Source organism: Lynx rufus, unplaced genomic scaffold (assembly GCF_022079265.1).
Source record: "Lynx rufus isolate CCGP_SWC_20201006 ecotype Redwood Valley unplaced genomic scaffold, mLynRuf1.p SCAF_1, whole genome shotgun sequence".
NCBI classification, from domain to species: Eukaryota; Metazoa; Chordata; class Mammalia; order Carnivora; family Felidae; genus Lynx; species Lynx rufus.
This window is the reverse complement of record NW_025814823.1, coordinates 131,218,449-131,241,136: the sequence shown is the minus strand read 5'-3', so window position 1 is coordinate 131,241,136 and position 22,688 is coordinate 131,218,449. Positions and strand designations below refer to the sequence as shown.

At 38.7% G+C, this 22,688-nt stretch overlaps 1 pseudogene; it reads right to left on the bottom strand.

The window, feature by feature from the left end:
* Nucleotides 1-483: 483 nt before the first annotated feature.
* LOC124522911 (uncharacterized) lies at nucleotides 484-589 on the bottom strand (annotated as a pseudogene).
* Between the last annotated feature and the right edge of the window lie 22,099 nt (nucleotides 590-22,688).

Here is a 22,688-nt window from a genome sequence, read left to right as displayed (position 1 = left end):
CAGTTCAGATTTTTAATTTTAATTGCTAGCAGGCAGATTCTACGTTTGTCGGAAGTTGTCAGTAAGCTGGCCATGTTTCCATTTTTTATTTAAAACATGTACTTCCATTTCATAGAGAGCTTGGAACATGCATGCCAATATGCCTTCTTATTTTTCTCTCACACAGTTCTGACTGGATATTTGGAGTTCATTTGTCATTTAACTGTAACTTTTGTTGCTGATTAAAGACAGTTAATACTTTTTAATTATTTAGAATCATAAATGTATCACATGCACATTATAAAAATTTTTAACACAAATATGTGTTAAAAAAAAAAAGTAAGTAGCCTCTCCACCCTAGCCCCTGGTCTTATCCTTTTGAGGTAACTAATATTTATAGCCTGGTATGTGCCCATTCACATTGTTCTCTAGACTTTATGTATATGTTAAAAATATACATATATGTACATATGTGTATACATATATAGTATATATGTCTGTATAAGCATCCAACTCTTGGTTTCCCATCCAAGTACTAACCAGGCCCGACCCTGCTTAGCTTCCGAGATCAGACGAGATCGGGCGCATTCAGGGTGGTATGGCCGTAGACCCAACTCTTGGTTTCGACTCAGGTCATGATCTCACGGTTGGTGAGTTCGAGCCCTGTTGGGCTCTGTGCTGACAGTGTAGAGCCTGCTTGGGATTCTCTCTCTGTCCCTCTCCCTCTCTCTCTGCCATTCCCACTCTGTCTCTTTCTCTCAAAATAAGTAAATAAACTTAAAAAAAAAAAAAGGAATGCCCGTTTGAGTGGGTGCATAACTTTAACAGTCTTTTCCTACAGGTGGAAATTTAGGGACCTGGGGATTGCTTTGGATTTGAATAGTTGCAGATTGTTACAGTCCAGATTTGAGGTTGCCCTGGCAATACAGACCCCTTGAAATTTAATATATTTCCTTTTAAATGCTTCCACTGGTTAATGATCAGAAAAGAGCCCTTTGATTTTTGGAACTTGGGATGTCTGGCCACAGGCCCCTCGGTTTAATAGCTTTAGCATTGAAGATACTTAAACCCTTTCACCATCTGACCTTTGCCACCAGACTCGACCAACCTCTATTTGAAGAAGAGAACCCACCACATGCCTATAGGAAGTTCTTGGGAGCTTTGGCTTTTTCCTTGTCCTAGGTTTATCTTCTGCTAAATCTGCATCCTCCCATCAGCTATCACCTGGGGTTGCCTTCAGCCAAAGCTGGTGCCTTTCTTTAGAACAGGCATCACTACAGACAGTAAGAAGTCTCTCATTTCATGCAGAATTCTCAAGGTCATCCTGTTTTTCCTTGATTTTACAAGGCTTGTAAGCACTTTGCAACCAAATAGCAAGATTTACCACCTTCCCATTTTATAATAATAGGATCCTCACCTCTAAGCCCCATCTTCATCCCTTAGGCAAAGTCAAATGTTAGCACCTTCTTCCTGATATGACATTCTGAATCAGTCAGTGTTCTTAGCTGCAAGCAACAGAAGATGACTCTTGCTGATTCAAGAACTGAAAAAAAAATTATATTTAGGACTGTAGTTCATAGAATCTCTAGTAGAGCTGGAGAAATGTACTTGGAGGTTAGGACTTTGTCAGGCAGAATGCCCTGTCGCTTTGCTGGACAGATCCAGCTACTGGTCAAGGAAGATTGTCCTCAATGACACTGGATATTGGTTGCTTCTGAGAACATTGCTGCCACCATTCTCTGGTAATGCAGACTTACTGCACCTAGCACAGTCACCTGAGTAGATTTTTTTTAAGTTTATTTATTTATTCTGAGAAGGAGAGAGATAGAGACTGGGAGAGTAAGAGAGAGGCTGGGAGGGAGTGGTGGAGAGAGAGAATCCCAAGCAGGCTCTGCACTGTCAGCACAGAGCCTGATGTGGGGCTTGAACTCATGATCTGTGAGATCATGACCTGAGCCAAAACCAAGAGTGAGACACTTAAGCGACTGAGGCACCCAGGTGCCCCAGCCTGAGTAGATTTGAACCTTGTCTTGCTTCAGTGTGTGTGTGTGTGTGTGTGTGTGTGTGTGTGTGTGTGAGAGAGAGAGAGAGAGAGAGAGAGAGAGAGAGAGAGAGAATGAATGTGTGTAATAGGAGATTTTAACAATACAACTATCAGGCATTTATGCTAAAAACTCAATTTTCTTTCTTTTTTGAAAAATAATTTTCTTAAATATATTCCATCTTGCTCTGTTAGCCCTCCGTGATGGCTAATTTTATGTGTCGATGTGGCTGGGGTATGGTGCCCGTTTGTTTGGTCACACGCTATTCTAGTCCAGGCGCTGCTGTGCAGGTATTTTTTATATATGCAGGTATTTTATATGCAGGTATATATGCAGGTATGCTGTGCAGGTATTTTTATACATTTAAATCAGGAAACGTTGAATAAAGCAGATACTTTCTGTGATGTCGCTGTGCCTCCTTCAGGAGTTCAGAGGCTTAAGAGCAAAGAGGAGAAATAATTCTGCCTCCAGACTGCAACATAGAAACCCTGCCTGAATTTCCAACCTGCAGATTTCAGACTCAAATTGGCAACGTCCACTCTGTCTTGAGTTTCCAGCCTGCTTAAGGAATTTCAGACTTGCCCCCACAATTGCAGCAGCCAAGCCCTTAATCTCTCTCTCTCTCTCTCTCTTTCTTTCTCTGTCTTTACTTATATATCTATTGGTTCTGTTACTTTGGAGAGCCATAACATACCCATTTAGCACAATTTGAGGTACTCCAGACTATCCACTTTGCTTTTCTAACTTTTTGTTTGGATAACAGTTTGAAACTACAAATATGCACAATATTTGCCAAATGTGCACAATGCATGATATAGCTTTTACCTAGATTTACTAATTTTTACTGTGTATATTTACATAGCTTTTTCTGAAAGTAAGTGGAAAGCTGTAAAATACTTTAGCAGGTAGGGGCCTCTTTCACTCCTGACTCTTTCCTCCTGCATCTGCTAAGAATATGTAGTAGTCACCATGATGTGCCGATCGAATGTAGGAAATTATATATTGATATAAAACAAGTATGTAATATACAGCACTTCCTCAAATGTCACCACTGTCTCAATATTGTTTATAGCAGTTTTTCAAAAATCTAACATCCAATCCAGGAGCACAAGGTACATTCAATTGTCATAACCTTTTAGTTTCTTTGTCATATTCTTTTAGTTTCCTTTAATCTGAAATAACGCTTAAGCATTTATTCATCCTTTATGACGCTGCATTTTGAAGAGTAAAGATCTGTTGTTGTGTAGAATGCCACCCAAGTTGGATTTTTCTGATTTTTTTCTCATGATTAGTTTCAGGTTATGCATCTTTGGCTAGAGCACTACATACGTAATGTTAGGTCCTATTCAGTGCATTAACTTGGGAGACCTATGATGTCTTTTGTTCACGTTATCGATGATGTTAACTTTGATCTCTATTAAGGTGGGAGCGAAAAATTTTAACATTGTGGGTCATTCCACTTGCTCCAGTATTTGGTGATTATACTCCTTGAAACAAGAGTGAAGACAGATCTGTAGACAGATTTGTTACTGTTAGTTGGATTCAGTTTCCACATACCTTTTAGTGTGAACATTTCTCTGTACCTAGTTCTGTAAACTATTTTTATGAGAAATTTATGGTATTATTATATCACTGCTGGATTCTGTTTTCTCATGTTTTATTTAGAAGTTTTGAATATATATCGATTAGTGAAACTTGTCTCTAGTATTTTTTAAAGCTGTGTTGAGATATAATTTCCATTGTAAAATTCAACCATTTTCACTGTACGCTTGGTTGAATTTTACTAAATTTACATTGATTGAATCAGGCATCATCCCATGTAGCAGATAGAAAAGAGCTCTGAGGAGCTGTACAGACTGAGAGGAGTGTTCTAGCAGGTCTCATCTTGGTCACCAGAAGCTGCAGAGGAGAAAAAATAATTTTCTCTCTACCCTTTATGGTGAGTGCGTGGGTGAGCCCTCTTTTTCTGCAGGGCACCTCATAAATGGATAAGCTCATCTAGGTGAAACGTTCTACACTGTGGCCGCCGTAAGTCAAAATTACCTTTGGTAAGGTGAATCTGCTTTTTTAGCTTGAAACCAAAATTCTACTCACCTGAGGCCTCACCCTGGACCCAGTCCAGCTTAAGTCGGACCTAGCCTGACACGGGCCCAGTCCAACCAAGATCCAGTCCAGGTTCTTAGTCGGATCCAGTCCAGAAAAAGAAATGCTCATGATGCAAAAGCTGTGGAACTGGGATTGGAGAGGGACTCAAGAAGCCGTCGCTTCTTGGGGTAGCAAGAGAGCAGCAAGCTCAGGGGACTCAACAGGTACCCAATTGCTTGCTCCTCCTGGGGTCCCCAGAGAGGGGATTCTCTTTTGGTTTGCTCTTCAGACACGAGAACTGTTAAAAGAAAAACTGAAGCATATCAAAAGTTTTAGGAGTTTATTTCCCAAAAAACCCATTTGAATGGGGCAACATTCATTCTAGAAGACAGGCACTCTCAAGGAGCTATACACACACGCTGACTGTTAACAGGCAGAAGGGAGCAGACGCAAGGAAGTTTCAAAACCCGCTTAGCAAAAAAGCAGGTTGATAACTGCAAGGTTACTTTCCTTCAGGGGATTCCTGGGGTCTATCAGGCAGATTACCTAACTAATGCTCATCACGTAATCGACTGGTTTAAGATTCTATTTCTGAGAGAGTGGGAACTACAATTCTCAGTTTGGTGACCTGGGACTTAGTGTGAGCAACTCCATCTTGGATCTGTTTAGTTTTCAACAATGGACGTCACATTTTGTTTATCTACCAGTTGATAGAGGTTGGATTGTTCCTATTCTTTGACTATTATAAATAATGCTGCTATGAATGTTCTCATATAATTTTGTTGGACCTATGTTTTCATTTTTCTTGGTAGAGTGGCCAATCATATGGTAGGTATATGCATACCACTTCAAGAAATTGCCACAGTCTTTTGGAAAAGTCTTTTGTGTTTTCCAAAACACCAACACAATTTTTCATTCCCATCGGTAGCTTCTGAGGGTGCCACTTTCTCAATAGCATTGCCAACATTAGGTATCATGTGTAGTTTTCATTATGATAGCGATTTTATGGGCATGAAATGGTATCTCATAGGTTTAATTTGCATTTTTCTAATGACTAATGATGTTTAGCATTTTTTCATGTGCTGACTGACCATTTGTATATTTTCTTTGGTTAAATTTCTATCAAAATGTTTTGGATGTTTTTTAGTGAGTTCTCTAACTTCCCAGTATCGAGTTGTAAGAGTTCTTTCTATATTCTGATTGTAAACCCTTTATTAGATATACACCTGGTGAATGTTTTTCCCCAGTCTGTGCTAATTTTTTTAATCTTTTTTTTATTAAAAGAATTTTTTTTACATTTATTTATTTTTGATAGAGAAAGACAGAGCACAAGTTGGGGAGGGGCAGAGAGAGAAGGAGACACAGAATCCGAAGCAGGCTCCAGGCTCCAAGCTGTCAGCACAGAGCCCCGACGTGGGGCTCAAACTCACAAACTGTGAGATCATGACCTGAGCCGAAGTCGGACGCTTAACTGAGCCACCCAGGCACTCTAATTTTTTAAATCTTCTTAGTAGTATCTTTTGAAGTGCAATCATTTTTAAATTTTGATAAAATTAAAGTTATTAATTTTCTTTTTCTTTGTATTATGTTGTTGGTGTTGTATCTAATATTTGTTTGCCTAATCCACGATCAAGAAATTTTTCTCTTATTTTTCAAAGAAACGCTTCATAGTTTTAGTTCTTACATTTAGGTTGATGAGTCATTTTTCATTATTTTTTATGGTATAGTGTAAGGGTCTAAATTCATATTTTTGTATGTGATTATTGCTTGTTCCTGTGGTCTTTTTTGAAAAGACTATCCTTTTACTATTGAATTTCTTTTGTTTTCTTGTCAAAATTCAGTTGATCACAAATGCCTGTTCCAGTGATCTGTATGCCAGTCCTTATGAAATACTACGCTGTCTTGATTGGAAGTATTGTAACCAAACTACAGAAATAGAATGGACCTATATGCCTGATTTGGTTCACATGTCAAGGTGGATGATGCCATACACACACAATGAAAAGTTCATTTGTCACATCAGGATACTTTCTGTGGACAGTAGGACAGGTACGCTAAGCTCATCTGAAAATGGCTTGAGAACACAGAAAGCAGTTTGGCTTGGGGTTTTGTTATAGTTAGGGGATGGGGTTAGCAGAGACTTGGTGGTTTGAATCTCCTACTGGTTCCTGCCAAGGGAGGGGGCACAGGCTTTCTTATCAGCTTGCTCAGATGTGAGGCAAAAAAAAAAAAGAGGGGTGAAGCTTAAAAGATTATCAACAAGCATCAAAAAATGGAGTCAGACTGTTTATTCAAGGGACTTTATAGTAAGTTTTGAAACCAACAAGTGGTAAGTTTGCTAACTTGTTTTAATTTTCAAAATTGTTTTCAAAACGCTTTTACTTTTCTTTCTTTTTTGGTGCTAGGTTAATGGGTTTTGATATTGGCAACTTACTTGCTTCATAAAATGAAGAAACTTTCCATCTTGCATAGCATAAACAATGAGGAGGTTGTCATTTCTTTCAAAGTCAGATTAATACTTTTGAGAAACTCTTAGTGCCTAGTATTTTTTAAAAATTATGGGTACTTAATTGCCTTTCCAATTTCTTCTGTGATTATTGGTCTATTAATATTTTTACTTATCAGCTAATATTGGAAAATTATAATTTAATAAGAAATTATGCTTTAGATTTTCAAATTTGTTATGTAAATATGTTGTGGAGCTGTATTTTGGCTTATTTTTTAAATGTTAGACAGTGTTTAATTAGTTTATTTCTTTGGATACATATTGGGAAGGAGTTGATACTACCCTCTGGGTAGGAAGTCAGTTCATGAAATGTCACTGGTTGCCAGAAAACACTTTAAGGGAAAAACTGGAGAATGGATAGAACCTAGCACATGGGGTATTGGAAGGTAAGAGGCCCCCTCTGTTCAGTCCTTTACCACTTTTGCCTTGGGGTTCCTGACCTCCTACCCATAATTGTCCTGCTGCTTGAGTGGAGAAGCTCTGGGGGTCAAACAAGAACAACCACTTATATGTCCTATGGACTCTCCAGCTAAGACCCCCACCTCTCCCACCTTCAGCTTTATCAGCAGAGAGGAAACTTGAGCACTAACCCACTGCCCCAGAAGGAAGATCTGGTTGCCTTTTCCCAGTAGGGAGCTGAACCGTTACAGAACTCCCCACTTTGGGAGCTGATGTCAGCCACAGGGCTCTGGGCCTGAAGGTGACCAGCTGGTGGGTTCCAGCCTCCCTGGGACTGCAGTGCGAGTTGGAAGGCAGGGGTCTTGCAGACTTGGGCATAGGCTTGACGTCCTATTTTCAACACATCCCTGGAGCTAAAAATCCCCCAAGGAGGGAGCCACTTTCCTGACCATGAAGCATGTCTCCGAATTATAATTTCTTAAAGTGCAAAATGGTTAAGTGTCAATGTCAGAGTGTATTTATTTTGGTGATAATTAAATGCATGATATGCTAAGAGCTCAGACTAGTATTTGGCACACAGAAGGCACTCAAATGTTGATTACTATTGGTATAGAATTGCAGATATAACATTGCTGTGATATTTTAATCCATTCGTTATGCCTTGCTTTTCATTCTTGGCTGAGTTTTGCTGTCTCTTGTTTTTCTTAATTAAGTTTGCTCTGGATTGGCTATTTTACAATTCGTTGTTAAGAACTTCCCTTTGATTTGATTTTTACTCTCTTCTAGTTAAAAATTTTTCATTAAATCAAGATTTTATCTTTGTGCCTTCTTTCTTTTGATTTATTTTGTTCTTATTTTCTAATTTCTTGAATGCTCAATTTACATGCTTTCAGTCGTTATTGATAAACATATTTATAGGTGTTCCTATAATTGTCTAAACTGTACTTTTTTGTTAAATACTTTCCAGATAGTTTTGTCTTTGTTTTTTTTTTTTTATCCAGAGATTATTTAAGAGAGTGTGTTATAATTTTTAAGTGGTTAATATCACTTTTTGGTCATCTTTTTTGTTGTCTACACTTACTACTTTGGTAATGATCAGGAAAATAGCCTTTTAAGCTAAAATTTGGCAGAATAGATTATAGATTATTTTGCTACCAAGTACAAAGTAAGGTAAATTTTGTGTTTTATCAATATAAATAAAGAATGTATGTTATCTGAAAAGTGTAAAACTCTTTTTCTTTTTCTCTCCCATTTATATATATAATATATAGTATATAGTATATAGTATATAGTATATAGTATATAGTATATAGTATATAATATATAATATAATATATAATAATAATATTGGATGGATGTATATTTGTATATCTCATATATATGATATTTTCTCTGCATATATATTCTCTCTATATAAATTATATATATTTTTGATATATATGAATGGAAGGGATGTATATATCATATATATGATATTCTGTCTACATATACATTCTCTCTACATAAATTATATATACATATATAAATGGGAGAGACGTATATCATATACGTATGATATTCTCCATATCCTTTCTTATTGTTGACTATTGTAGTCAAGGCCTTTATAGTTTCTCAGGTATCTTTGTGCTTGTAATAGTAAAATGGTTGGTTTATAATAGTAAAATAGTAATTAGTATAGGAATTCTACTTTTTCTGCAGCCCTTGAAATGGGACAGATGCATTTCTTATCCATGAAATGTTTGAAATGGAAGAGTCCAGAGAAATAATCAAGTCCAACTCATCTATTGTAAAGGGGAAGTGAATAGGAAATTACAAAGTGACTTCATAGGTGTCACAAGAAATTAGTGGCAGCATGAGGCCTTAACCTCAAGTCTTTAAGCTCTAGTCTGTCCCTTTCACTCTTCAAAGAACTTAATGAACCTTCTATGAGAAACAGTAAAAAGGAAAGTCCACTGACGTGGATCCTCCAGTGAAAGGGAAGAAGAGGGAGGATTCTTGAAAGACATTCATTGTTGTCTGTTGTTTCTGCTAAGAACCAAGTTCATAACGAAAGGCTATGAAATTATGTCTTGACAATATTTGGAGCATGCTTATATTATAAGAAAATTCATTGTGTGTATGTATATATATATATATAATTTATATATAATTTATATATATATAAGAAAATTCATTATATATATATAATTTCTATACTGATTACTATTTTACTATTGTAAACCAACCAGTTTACTCTTGTAAACACAAAGATGCATGAGAAACTATAAAGGCCTTAACTACAATAGTCAACAATAAGAAAGGATATGGAGAATATCATACATAAATATCTATATATAATCATACACATATATCTCCCATTTATGTATAAGTATATATAATTGACGTAGAGAGAATATATATACACATGATGGGGAGTGCAGTTTGGGTATCTTGAGCATGTGACAGACATCTGCGAAGCCTTGTTACAGGTCTGTTTTCCCTAAGCTTCATATTAGGAAAGTAAGTCTCATGTAATAGTCAGAAATATAAGTGCAATCTTGTGCACTGGGCTTGGAAAAAATACCATCAAGGCTGGGTCCTCTAAGGTAGCTTTATCTAGGTCTTCTGACAATTCATGAGCTTAGCCAGTTTAGGATTCAGCTTTTGGATGAAGATATCAAGAGATACTTTAATTCTTAAAGTCGATATTTCCCCTAATAAATTCTTTGTTGTAGTTAGGAATTTGTAAAGGACAGAGAAGAATTCTTACTCTTGTGACTATGAAAAATTACACAAGCAATTGATGTGTTCAAATTTGTTAGAGGTGTTGTTTTAAAGGAGCATAAGATAATACTTTTTTTTTTTTCAACGTTTATTTATTTATTTGGGACAGAGAGAGACAGAGCATGAACGGGGGAGGGGCAGAGAGAGAGGGAGACACAGAATCGGAAACAGGCTCCAGGCTCTGAGCCATCAGCCCAGAGCCTGACGCGGGGCTCGAACTCCCGGACCGCGAGATCGTGACCTGGCTGAAGTCGGATGCTTAACCGACTGCGCCACCCAGGCGCCCCAGATAATACTTTATACATACAGATTAATTTGCACTGAGAGTGTTCCTGCTATGCTAGAAAAAAAAACCTTTTTTTTTGGAATTTGTTCCTCAGGTGAAGATAAAAAAGTAATATTGCACAGCAATACCCCATGAAAATGAAATTTGGCTCTAATATGATTGGCGTTTTGGCTTACGTCTTCAGGTTGGCTTAGTGGGGTTGGAAAGTGGTAGAAGGGTGGGGGCACGAGGAGTGAGCTGCAGCCTTTATCTTTTGCAGGAGACCAAAAGAGGCTTGGGAATCAATTGCCTTGTGATTATTTGCTGAATTCTGGGTACAGATAATCTGAAACTTACATAGCTTTTTCTCCTTTTTGATTTTTTCGTTAACTTTGCAATGACAAGAGCACCTGTTTTATGCCACTGATATTTTAGTCCTCACTTTGAGCATTATGTGGGAGGTTAACTGTGCCATCAAGCACGTGCTGCCAAAACTAGCCTACCCATTTGGAAGCATGCTGCGTGTCTAAGGGGAATGAAGTAAGCTTTAGCAGATGATTATTACAATGGCCTCTTCATCCGTGTGTCCACCTCCGCTCTTGCCTCCCTTGTGTTGTATTTTTTATACTCAACACTGCAGTCAGGGTAATCCTGTTAAAATATGAATTTGATTTAATGCCTTCAAAACTCTTCCAAGGCTTTGCATCTCACTCACAGTATAGCAAGTACTCTTAAGGATCTCTTGATTGCTGCTTCTTTCCATGTCTGGGCCCCTATTTGTTTCTATTCTCCCCTTTGTCACTATGGCAAAGCCACATTAGAATTCTTTAACCACGCCAGTTTCTTGCTGGCCTCAGGGTTTTAGTGTACTCTTCCCTCAGATATTTTATAGACGGGTGTTTCACTTGTATTTCCTTTGGTTTCTTTCTTTTTAATAAACTTGATTTTTTAGAGCCACTTTAGTTTCATAGCAAAATTGAACAGAAGGTACAGTGATTTCTCACATTCTCCATGCCCCCACTCAGGCAAAGCCTCACCTATTACCAGCATTCTAGCCCAGTGTGGTAGAATGTGGGAACCAAATTCCATAGTTTACATTAGGGCTCCCTTTTGGTGTTGTACATTCTGTGGGTTTGGACAAATGTGTAGTGACATATATCCACCATTGTAGTAACATACAGCATGGTTTCATTGCTGTAAAAACTTCTGTGCTCCACCTTTCATCCATCCTTCCCTTTAGATTGGCTTCTTCCATTTAGTAATATGCATTTAAGGCTCCTCCTTGCTTTTTCATGGCTTAATAACTCATCTCTTTTCAGTATTCTATTCTGTTGTCTGGGTGTACCATAGTTTATTTATCCACTACCTCTCGAAGGACATGTTGGTTGCTTGAAAATTTTGGAAATTATGAATTAGTCTCCTATACACATTTGTGTGCAAGTTTTTGTGTGGACATAGTTTTCAACTCTTTTGGCTAAATACTAAGGAGTACGATTGCTGGATCATATGGTATGAATATGTTTACTTTTTTTTTTAAGTTTATTTCTTTATTTTGAGAGGGGAGGAGGGGCAGAGATAGAGGGAGAGAATCCTAAGCTGGCTCTGCTCTGTCAGTGCAGAGTCTGACACAGGACTTGAACTCATGAACCTGTGAGATCATGACCTGAGCCCAAATCAAGTGTTCGATGTTTAACGGACTAAGCCACCCAGGTGCCCCGGAATGTTTTTACTTTTCTAAGAAACCATCGAACTGTCTTCCAAAGCGACTGTATCATTTTGCATTTGTATGAAAGTTGCTGTTGCTACATGTTCTTGCCAGCATTTAGTGTTGTCTGTGTTCTGGATTTTAGATTTTGACCATTCTAATTAGTATGTGGTGGCATCTCATTGTTGTTTTAACTGATGACATATAATTTAGAGCACCTTTTCATATGCTTATTCTCCATCTGTATGTCTTTTTTGGTAAAGTATCTGTTAAGTTCTTTGATACATTTTTATTTTTATTTATTTATTTATTTATTTTTTGATACATTTTTAAATCAGGTTGTTTGTTTTCTTATTGTCAAATTTTAAGAGTGCTTTGTATATTTTGGGTAAGCATCCTTTATCAGATATGTATTCTGCAAATGTTTTTTCCCAGTCTGTGACTTGTCTTTTTATTCTTTTGACATTATCTTTTACAGGGCAGAAGTTTTTAATTTCAGTGAAGTTTAGTTTATCAATTCTTTCTTTTATGCATCATGTCTTTGGTATTGTAGCTACAAAGTGGCCACCGAAGCCAAGGTTATCTAGATTTTCTTCTATTTTTTAGGTGTTGGGTAGTTTTGCATTTATATTTAGATGTGTGATTCATTTTGGGGTAATTTTTGTGAAGACTGTAAGGTTTTTGCCTCAATTCACTTATTTCATGTAGATGTATACTTGTTTCAGAACCATTTGTTGAAAGTCTTCTAGGTTTGAATCAAAAGCAACTCATCAAGGAGAATGATCTGCTGGAACTATTAAAATTGCAACATTATACCCACTGCAACACACGTATCTCCATAACTATATTTATTTGTTCATCCTTAGCACTTATCACCCACATCCCATACATTTTGCTTATTTATCCTGTTTATTGTTTGTCTTCCTCAGTTTACATTTCTGAAGGTGCAAATAGGTTTGTTTTCTTCTATGCTCTGTTCCCAGCACCTAGAACAGTACCTAGGACACATAGGTCCTCAATAAGTATTTTTTGAATGAATGAATAAAAGAAGAAATGCTCTAATCAGTGATGTGGTAGTCAAGCCATCAACCTTGGCAACACAGGGAGCTTATTTGAATTGCAAATTGTTAACCACCTCCCCCCAAATCCCTAAACTTACTAACTCAGAAGCTAGGGGTGAGTTCCAGCAATCTGTGTTTTAATAAGCCCTCTAGGTGATTTGGATGGGTGGTAAAATTTGAGAACCACTGGTCTAAAATTCTTCCTTATCTATGTTTTCTTTGGTATTGAAGATACAGTTCCACTTTTCAGTATGAAATAAGGTTGATGGGTTTTCTGTAGCGAGGTATTTACCTACATGTAGAAAGTGTATTAAAAAATCAGTGTTTTGGAAACGAAATTAGTTATTTTATTTGGTTTTATAAGATTGAATTTATCCATTACTTAGTGTTCAACTCAATAAATTCATTACATCTATGAAGAAAATGGAACAGCCTCAATAACGGCTACAGGGAAGATGGCTACAAGTAGGATTTTTTCAGTTTGGATAAGACCTGTCCAGAAAAGACATGTGACTAATTTATCTTTTATTACAAACTTTTGTTTCAAAAAACAAAAAACAAAAAATCATAACAATCGAAGTGAATATTCAAAAGTTGAACGACAATTACATTTCAATTTTATTTTGCAAATAAATGCATATTGGATCCCTTTATTTTGATGTAGATCAGTCAACAAAGGTTTTGTAGTAAATGCTCCAACTGAAAGACGTAGGATGTCAGAATAGACTAAAAAAAATCCATTGATAAGCTGCCAACAAGAGACTCCTTTTAGACCTAAAGACACCTTCAGGTGGAAAGTAAGGGGAAGGAGAAACATTTATCATGCAAATGGATGTCACAAGAAAGCTGGAGTAGCAATACTTCTATCAGACAAACTAGACTTTAAAACAAAGACTATAACGAGATGAAGAAGGGCACTATATCATAATAAAGAGGACAATCCAACAGGAAGATCCAACACTAGTTTTTGTTTGCTTGCTTCTTCTTAAGGTGGAACATGAATTATTTGAGGAAGAAATTGTCAAATCCAGATTTAGAAGAGACTTTACTAAAAAGGATATTGCAGGGAAGAGAAAGGCACTCTTTCCAACAGGGCAGGGGACTTTTGCAATAAAAAGAACCTTTGATGATGAAATAAATCTGCCATGCTCTCAAGGGTGCGGCAAGAAGAGATTTTCTTTAGTAAGGAGGAGTAGACAGAGCTAGAAACCACCTTCTGTCGGAAGTGAGATGAAGGCAGTGAAAAGGTGTAGGTTCCTTGATGGGACAGTGGTTCAGAGAACGAGTTACTCTGAGGTGAGCCTACTCTCAGTGCGGGGTTATTCAGGAGGTGATGTGTCTTGACTCAGGCTGAAGGTTAATCCAAGTTCAGAAACCTGTGGAAGGAGAGCATCCTAATCAAAATTTGGTTAAAAAGTATTTTGTTCCATTTGATCAGTAGAAACAAAACAGGTCAACTAATCATTCTGAGGGGAAAGGAATGGGAATTTGGAGGGTCTGTCTGGCTTGTTTTAAGTAAACAAGAGAGTGTCCTTAGGTCTGACCTAAATCATGTGGGGAAGTGTGCTTCTTTGAAATAAGGCATTTCTTAGAACACAAAGGATGGGGGGATTTCTTAATCCTTGTGGGTTGTTTTGTTTTTACAGGAGCACAGGCTCAGGTAAAATTTAATCTTGTCAAGGTCAGGGGCCAAATAGGAATGGAGGTGAGACAATAAAGTTTGAGAATTAGTATTCTCAATTAGAAGTCAAATATACTTTAAGAGTAAGATGGTATTGGAATTTTTTTCCCCATCTGGGACCATCTACTAAATGACTTCTATGTTTTGGAAAATATAATTAAAAACAAAAATTTCTTGCAACCCAGAAAACTTCTTCACAAACGTATAAGAAAAAGAAAACAGACTTCTGGAATAATTATTAAACTAGAATGTGATAAGCAGTCAACTAAGAGAACACGAAGACAGAAAGGAATCTCAACCTCTTATATACCCAAGTGGATATGGCCATTGTATACATGTTCTCAGGATGAGCAATAGCTAGTTCTCAACTCAGAGGACTTGAGAGCGCTATTTGTCATGCATTGTTATCCTAACTGTTGCCATCTATGTTTGCTAATTAGCCTTATCCAAAGGAAAATAAACTTCTCATACCTTTAGGACATGCGATAGTTTTTCTACATGGAGTTAGGCGCCCCTCTGAAGTTAAGCTCCTACCCTCCTAAAGAAAGTCAGGGAGGATAGAGGCTCTATCTTTTTGATGGTTACATTTCAAAAGGGAGGTCTCCAGGCCCTTAAAAAAGACATTCCTGGATTGTGAAGCTGGCAAGAGGCTTATTTAGCTTAAAAAAAATTTTTTTAATGTGTATTTATTTTTGAGAGACACAGCATGAGTAGGGGAGGAGAAGAGAGAGAAGGAGACACAGAATCTGAAGCAGGCTCCAGGCTCTGAGCTGTCAGCACAGAGCCCAACATGGGGCTCGAACCCATGAACCGTGAGATCATGACATGAGCCGAAGTCAGATCCTTAACCAACTGAGCCACCCAGGCACCCCAAAGTTTATTTAGCTTTTAAAAGATTTACACATATTTCAAAAAGAGAAAGAATTGATAATTACAAGTAAATGTTTTAGGCAAAGAGGGGAGAGGTCTTTTTCCTTCATTTTCAACAAGGAGGTTTAAGTTTCTCATGCTTAGTTTGTAATTGCCCTTACACATGCAAGTGTAGCTGCGGTCATTTCAAAAATCTCATCTTCTGAACATCATTAAATATATTTTAAGAGGTTTTGCTAACCCTGTAAACTCAAAGCATGTTCTTTTAAAATACATTTTTGATATTTCTGATAAAATAATCTATAATTGTATCTATCTTTGTAGTTACTAGTATTGATGATGATGATGATGATGATGATGATGATAATCTCTGCCATTGCTTGTGATCACTTTGCTAAGTGACAGTCACCGTGCCCGGTGCTTTACATGCATTCTTTCTAGCAGGTAGGAACTGCTGTTAGACCCACCCAACAGATGTGCAATATGAGGAAATGACCACAGAAAGACATCAGTCACTAGTCTAAGATCTTCAGCTGGAAAGTGTAATATGAGATTGAGACTTAGACACTCCTAACTTTAGTGTCCATGCTTTTCACTCGAAGCTGAACTGATGGTCATAGATAATTCGTGTCTTATGGTGAAAACGGATAATGGAGGTCACAGATTGTTTTGATAAGGGCTCATGAGAACCTATTCTCATAACCCATACATGACAGTATAGTTAAAACCTGGAGCCCTGGTTTAGCGTGTGCCCCTAATCTTCAATTAAAAAACACGGCCTGTGGTAGTAGCCACAGAAAAGGAAAGTCTGAGAAGCATGAGGAACGTTTATTTTCCACCGTTTAAGAACTGTGAATATATATTTTCCGAATGGAATCTAAGCAGCTGAAATTTTGCTACTAACTTCCTTAATGACGTAAAATTTGTTTTTGAAACTCGCAGTTAGAAAATGGAGGAGAGGATTGAAATCCTGGGATTTACCAAGAAGATTATTGTGTTTGCCTCAGAGTCACTGGGTAGAAGGGGTACTGTTGAATTATATTAAGAATGAAATAGAGAAATAGAGAAAGCAGGAGTAAAGCTCCTTATTGCTGGCAACCCAATGCCTGCTGACAGTGACAAACTACTGGGGAAAGTATCCTGTGACTCTTTCCTCTGGTGATAAGATCAGCTCCTGGATAAGCAATATTAAAGGCAGGGCAGAAGTGTCCCTCCAGGGCTTCTCTAGGAGAGCAGCTCATATCTCTGATTCTGTTTCTTTGCATTATTGGTGCCATCAGGTAGACAGGGCTAGAGACTGAAGAGATTCAATAGGGTTCCCCCTGAATACTGACAAAAAGAAATAGCACTTAGGAGGCTCACAAGAGGGTTTGTGAAGGGTTTGGGGATGTGGGAAGCATCTCTGCTGAAAATCACCTTGCAATTTTTTCATTTTTATTTTTAGAGAGGAGAGAGAAGGAAAGAGAGAGAGAGAGAGAGAGAGAACATGTGAGTGGGGGAGAGGGGCAGAAGGAGAGAGAGAACGAGAGAGAAAGGGAGAGAGAATCTCAAGCAGGCTCTATGCTCCACATAGATCCCAACAAGGGGCTTGATTCCACAACCCTGGGATCACGACCTGAGCTGAAATCAAGACTCGGGACTTTCAACCCATAGGGCCGCCCAGGTGCTCCAAACCTCGCTATTATTCATAAATTTAAGTTGATAGTAAATTAGGAAGCACGCCCTCAGAGTCTCAATTGAATTCTTGTACTCATGACAATAGCTATCCGTTATTTTCTAAACAGATTCTTCTGTTAGACCCTTGGCTCTCAAGAATCTTGTGGATTTCACTTCCAGTGTGGGTTGACTTGGAGAAACTCTGTATATTTGGTCTTGCCTAGAACATCCCCGACTGTGCCTCACCCTGTGTAAAGAATGGTCTAGTGGATGTCTAGGCTTTGGGGTACTACCATACCCTTACTGTAGGAGGAAATGTCTGTTCCTTCTTGCTTTGTGTTCAGGGAACCTAGTAAGAATCTGATTTGGGCACATATCATCACATTCACAAGAAAATAGCACATATACATCACATTCATTGATTAACATGGGTTCCACGGTAATTCTGGAACTTGAGCAGGATTATTATTATCTCTCTTTGATAGATTAGAAAATAAAAGTTTGTAAGATTAAGGTGACTCTGTGACTTGGACAAGGTTAGTTAGTAAACGGCAGAGTTGATACAGGAATTCAAATCCACGGACTTCTCTGCCTGTCCTCTTTTTGCTTCACTGCCCCTAAGTGCCTCCGACAGAAGACGCAGAAGCTGTTGATGGTTCTATTGGCCATAACCATAGACTTCTTCGGACTTCTTCTGGATCAGGCGATATACGATGCTTTTACACTTACTCAATTAAGGAATAAATATGCCCAGGTTCAACAGCCAAAGGGCCAGAATTGTGTTTTGGAATCTACTGTACCCTGTGTTTCACAGCCTTTTCCACTGCACCCCATCTCTGTCCTATCCCTGAATTTCCAGGCCTGCCTCAAAATTCCTCCCTTCCTGTATTCAGTTCCTGTGTACTCAAAGGCATTGGTTTTTATTTTGTTTTCCATGTGGTGCCTGTCATTTATCTTGCATGTTTTCTGCCTCTCCTGCTCTGACTTGCACTGCTCTCTATTGAGGAGGTCTCTGACATCAGCTGAGCCAGCCCAGCCAGTGGTGACACTGCTAATGCAGTCTGTGCAGACTCGTGATGCTCAAAGATGGCTGCTGACGTCAAGACCAAGGGTGGCTTCTCCTTAGGTTGCTGAAGCCACTTGTGCTGACTCACCTTGCTATAGAAGCTACCTGCCCATAGACTTTTAATCAAACTTAAGCCTCCAAATGACATAGAGAATGACAGGCACTAGGAAGACCAAAGGAGACTGGCCCTTCTATAACTAGGCACACAGATTCATTACGAGATTAACACATTTGGCAATATCTATATAAGAAATCATATTTTTTGTATCTCCAGTTTTACTCCCCAGAAGGGTAATGACGTTTATTGTAGTGCTAGCACGATGGTATGTGCTGACATATTTCAAAATGTCTATTTAATGTGACTGAGTACTGAGTCCCAGCAAATACTTTATCACCAAAAAGGAAGTATCTTTTTTTTTTTCTAATAATTCTAAAAGTGTCACTGGCATGAATGATCTTACAAACTTAGGTATACAAGATTTGGCACCTTTTATTTAAATCAAATAAACATAACTTTGAAACTCAATCCTGATGGTCTGGTTGGGAACTTTAATCTCTGTCTTTTAAGGGTCTTAAATTTTAAGGGACTGAAATTCTATTTCAGTCTTTTACGCCTGTGCTGTTACCCAAGAACTTGATCAAGTAGTCAGATCAAGTATCTCTAGTTTTCACTGCTTCAAGGTTACTGCTGTTATTTTTGTCCAAGCCCATGTAGTTAATGATGAGCACATGACTCTGATGTTTTGGTGCCCAAAGGAGAACGTACAGCTTTTTTAGATGAAGCTGGGAGCTTTGGTCCCTTGAGGCCAATTTGTCTACGTTCATCCTGCAACCCTTCCTTCTGCAGTCCTGGAACTTTCCTAGGGGTTGATGAGGCAAGCAGATGTAAGTCTCTACTAATTTTAGGACCCTGAGACATAGATATTATTCCAAATTTGGGGGTGGGGTGGGGATATCGTCTATATCTCTTTCTGTGTTCATTTGTTTGCTCCCTCAAAGTTACTCTTCCCTTGCCCTGTTTCTTGCTTAATCCCATCAGTGAGCTCAGGCTCACACAAAGGAGAGCCAGGAAAGGAGGTAGTCTTCACATCACCAAAATAAGAGAAAGACCTACCTACCTTCTTGAAACATGGAGAAAGAAAATTTGGAGTAAAAGTCAAGTAGCTCTCATTCATTCTATTATTCCTCAGAAATGAAAAGAAAGCACAAAATATCTTTATAAATATTTCTACCACTAAAGTCTTATATGTGGAACAAAGTGTGGAGTAGGATTTTCCCTGTTGACTTTGGTTGAATTTTTATCAAAGCTCCATTTGAGGAAAGGAGTTAGATGTATTCATGCAAGCACTGTGGAGCTGGACCAAATTTTTCCAGGGTACATCATCTCCAGGAACCTCTGTAGAGGATTTGAGATTCATTCTAAGGGGAATTTGTAACTGTAGAGTGTATCATGGCCTTCATTTATACCCTCTGTCTCTCACTTGCAACTAACTGAGTCCATTGGAGACACAGGACTTGACCTTGGATTCTTCAGGTGACTGCTTGATGGGCTACATTAACTTACCTCTGCTGTTAGCTAAGTGAGGACTTTGGAGGGCGTGACATGTGCTCCCTGGAGATTACCGGGAATGGAGACCCTCAGATGACTTTTTAAAAAATGTTTATTTATTTTTGAGAGAGTGAGAGGGACAGTCAGAGAATCCAAAGCAGGCTCCTCACTGTCAGCACAAAGCCCGATGTGGGGCTCCAACTCACAAACCATGAGATTGTGACCCTGAGCCAAAGTCAGATGCTTAACTGACTGAGCCATCCAGGCGCCCCTGTCAGACAGCTCTTGATGGGCAAGATTGAAAAGCAGCTCTTGCTGGCACAGTGAGATGAGGGCAACTTTGGGGATGGGCGGTGCACCTGTATGCATTTCCTCTGGGGCACATGGTACTGTAGAAGAGTCGGGCATGAGCAGGGCAGTCACAAAACAGTTTTGGAGCTTTTCATTTGGAAATAAATTAAAACTCTGCAAAAAGTTGCAGTCTAGCATAAGGAACACCTGTGTTCCCTTCCCTGAAATTAGCAAATGGTTAACATTTTGCCCGATTGGCTTTATCTTTTTGTTTGACTTTTTTTTTGGGGGGGGGGCGTTAAACCATTCTTTCCCTCTCCTGTCTCTTTTTCTATGTTCATAGGGATATTTCCAAACCAACCGAGACTAAGTTGCATCATGTCTCTACCCCTCATTGCTTCTTCAGCGTTTATTTTTACGAGCAACTATACAAAAGTCAGAGGTTTAACATTGATAAATGACTGCTATCAATGACAGACTTTATCACATTTTACCAACTATTGATCATACGATGTATTTTTCAAATCAGGACACTTTTGAAATGAAAGGGGTGCTCTTGATGACTATGCTGGGGCAACAGGTATAAACTGGGGCTATGTAAGCAAACTGACATGAATTCTAGGCCTGGACAGTCTTTAAAAACTCATTCAGGAGAGCTGCTGCCTGCAGGAGTGAGGAGGAAACAGCAGAAAATGGGTTGTGGGTAACTCACAAGGGTGAGCCAGGGAATTCTGGGCAAAGGTGCAATCGGTAGGCCTTGCCTTGCCAGGGTTGCATTCAGTGTGAGAGCCACGTGCTGCTGTACTGTCCCGGAGGAGTGCAGGGCGGCCAAGAGGGCCACACACGCTGCACCAGCTAAAGGAAGCTGCTTTGCCTTTTTGTCTCAGCTCTTTCCCCCTCATATTCACTCTGTAGGATAGAGAGGCAGCTTACCACCAAAGAAGTGGGACAAGGGGAATGAATGCAAGGGTGGGCTAGGCCCTTTCTTTGTTGCTTCTTTTTCCCAGACTGGGGATCCCAACTGTGCCAGGGGAGGGGAAACTTTATTAGGATGGCAAATAAAATTTTGGAATTATAATGGAGAAAACCTTTGAAAAGTTGAAAACAAGGGGCACCTGGATGGCTCAGTTGGTTAAGCATCCAACTTTGGCTCAGGTTATGATCTCATGGTTCTTGGGTTCAAGCCCCACACAGGGCTCACTGCTCTCAGCACACAGCCTGCTTCAGATCTTCTGTCTTCCCCTTTCTCTGCCCCTACCCTGCTTGCGCTGGGTGTCTCAAAAATAAATAAATATTTAGAAACATTTTTTAAGTTGACAACAAAATCGTTCAAATACCTGAAAGTGACAAGAAAGACAGTAGGATCTGTCCTAACTATCATGAAAGATAGAGAGGAAAATCCCACAGGTCATGTTCGAAGGAAGCAACAGGAGGAAAAGGCACTGTTTGATTATTGTAACGTCAATTTCAACATGTTCAATAAACTGGATACACATCCTTTAAAAAATTCAAATGTGCTCAAGTAAAGGAGAATGGAAATTCTCCAGTTCTTATTTTTTCCTCCCCAGCTCTCTGAAAAGGTGTACACCCCCCCTCCCCCCCATGCACATACTGTTCTACAAGTTACCGTGTTCCCTGTACAATATATTATGGGCATCTTACAACATATCATAGTCTCTTCACATTATAAAATATAAGGATCTCCCTCACTGCACGGAGTGGAACATATCATCATGTGGATGTTCTATGATTTACTGACTGATGCATACATAATTGATGAGAATTTGTTTTCCGTTATTAGCTACAACAAATAATTCATCCAATCATTTTTTTTAGGATAAATTCCTAGAAGTGGACTTGTGTCAAAAGTTTGCATCAGTGTTTGCATCAGTGACTATAGAGCACACTGATGGTAAACAAAGAGTGACTCTTTCCCACACTACTGCCAAAAAGGTAGTGAATATTATGTGTCTACCAAGTCCTTAGTCATTCACAAAGGGATACACTTTAGTTTAGTTTCCAGTGATCATAGCAATAAAACGGTATCATGGTATAAAATGAAATTATTATTATTATTTGCAAACAGCTCTTGAAAATGTAAAACCTGAGAGTTAATGGGAGAAGCAAACAGAATAATTTTAAAGCACCACCAATGAAGAATATATTCACAGCTTTCCAAAATGTGATAGCTGGCTTGGAAATTGTTTTCTGCATGAATACAATCTTGTTTCGAAGCGGTCATATGGATCTCTGCAGAATGCAGTTCCTCTGTGGCTGGTTACTTTCAGTGACATCTGTGTGAGTGGGATGTTAGCACATCATGCAAAAACTGCGTTAAGATTGTGCCTCATTTGATGTTATGCCAATTTTCTGCTTTTTCCCTTGTGTGGCCTCTCTAAAGACTAAAAATTTAATAACCACGGTAAGGTTGGAACAGCAAAACAGGTGAGCACTTAAGAGCATCTCCACTGTGAATTTGCACCCATCTTGTTTGCTTATACTGGTGAAAATTCAAGTAATGTTGTTTCTCATGAGGCTATATTGTCCATAAATGGCGTGTTTCTCACTTGCTCTTGAGCTAAAGCCATGCTTAAGTCTCCAAGTAGGCTGTACTTAATGGAGAAGAAACATGAATCAGGTGGCTGCGTGGGACTGAGACGGACCAGGTTTGCTGCTTCCATGAATAGCTCCCAGTGGGCCTCATCTGTAGCTTTAAAAGAAGCAAATTGCTCAGCTTTTGGACTTACTTTAACTCTTTGTGCCCACCAAA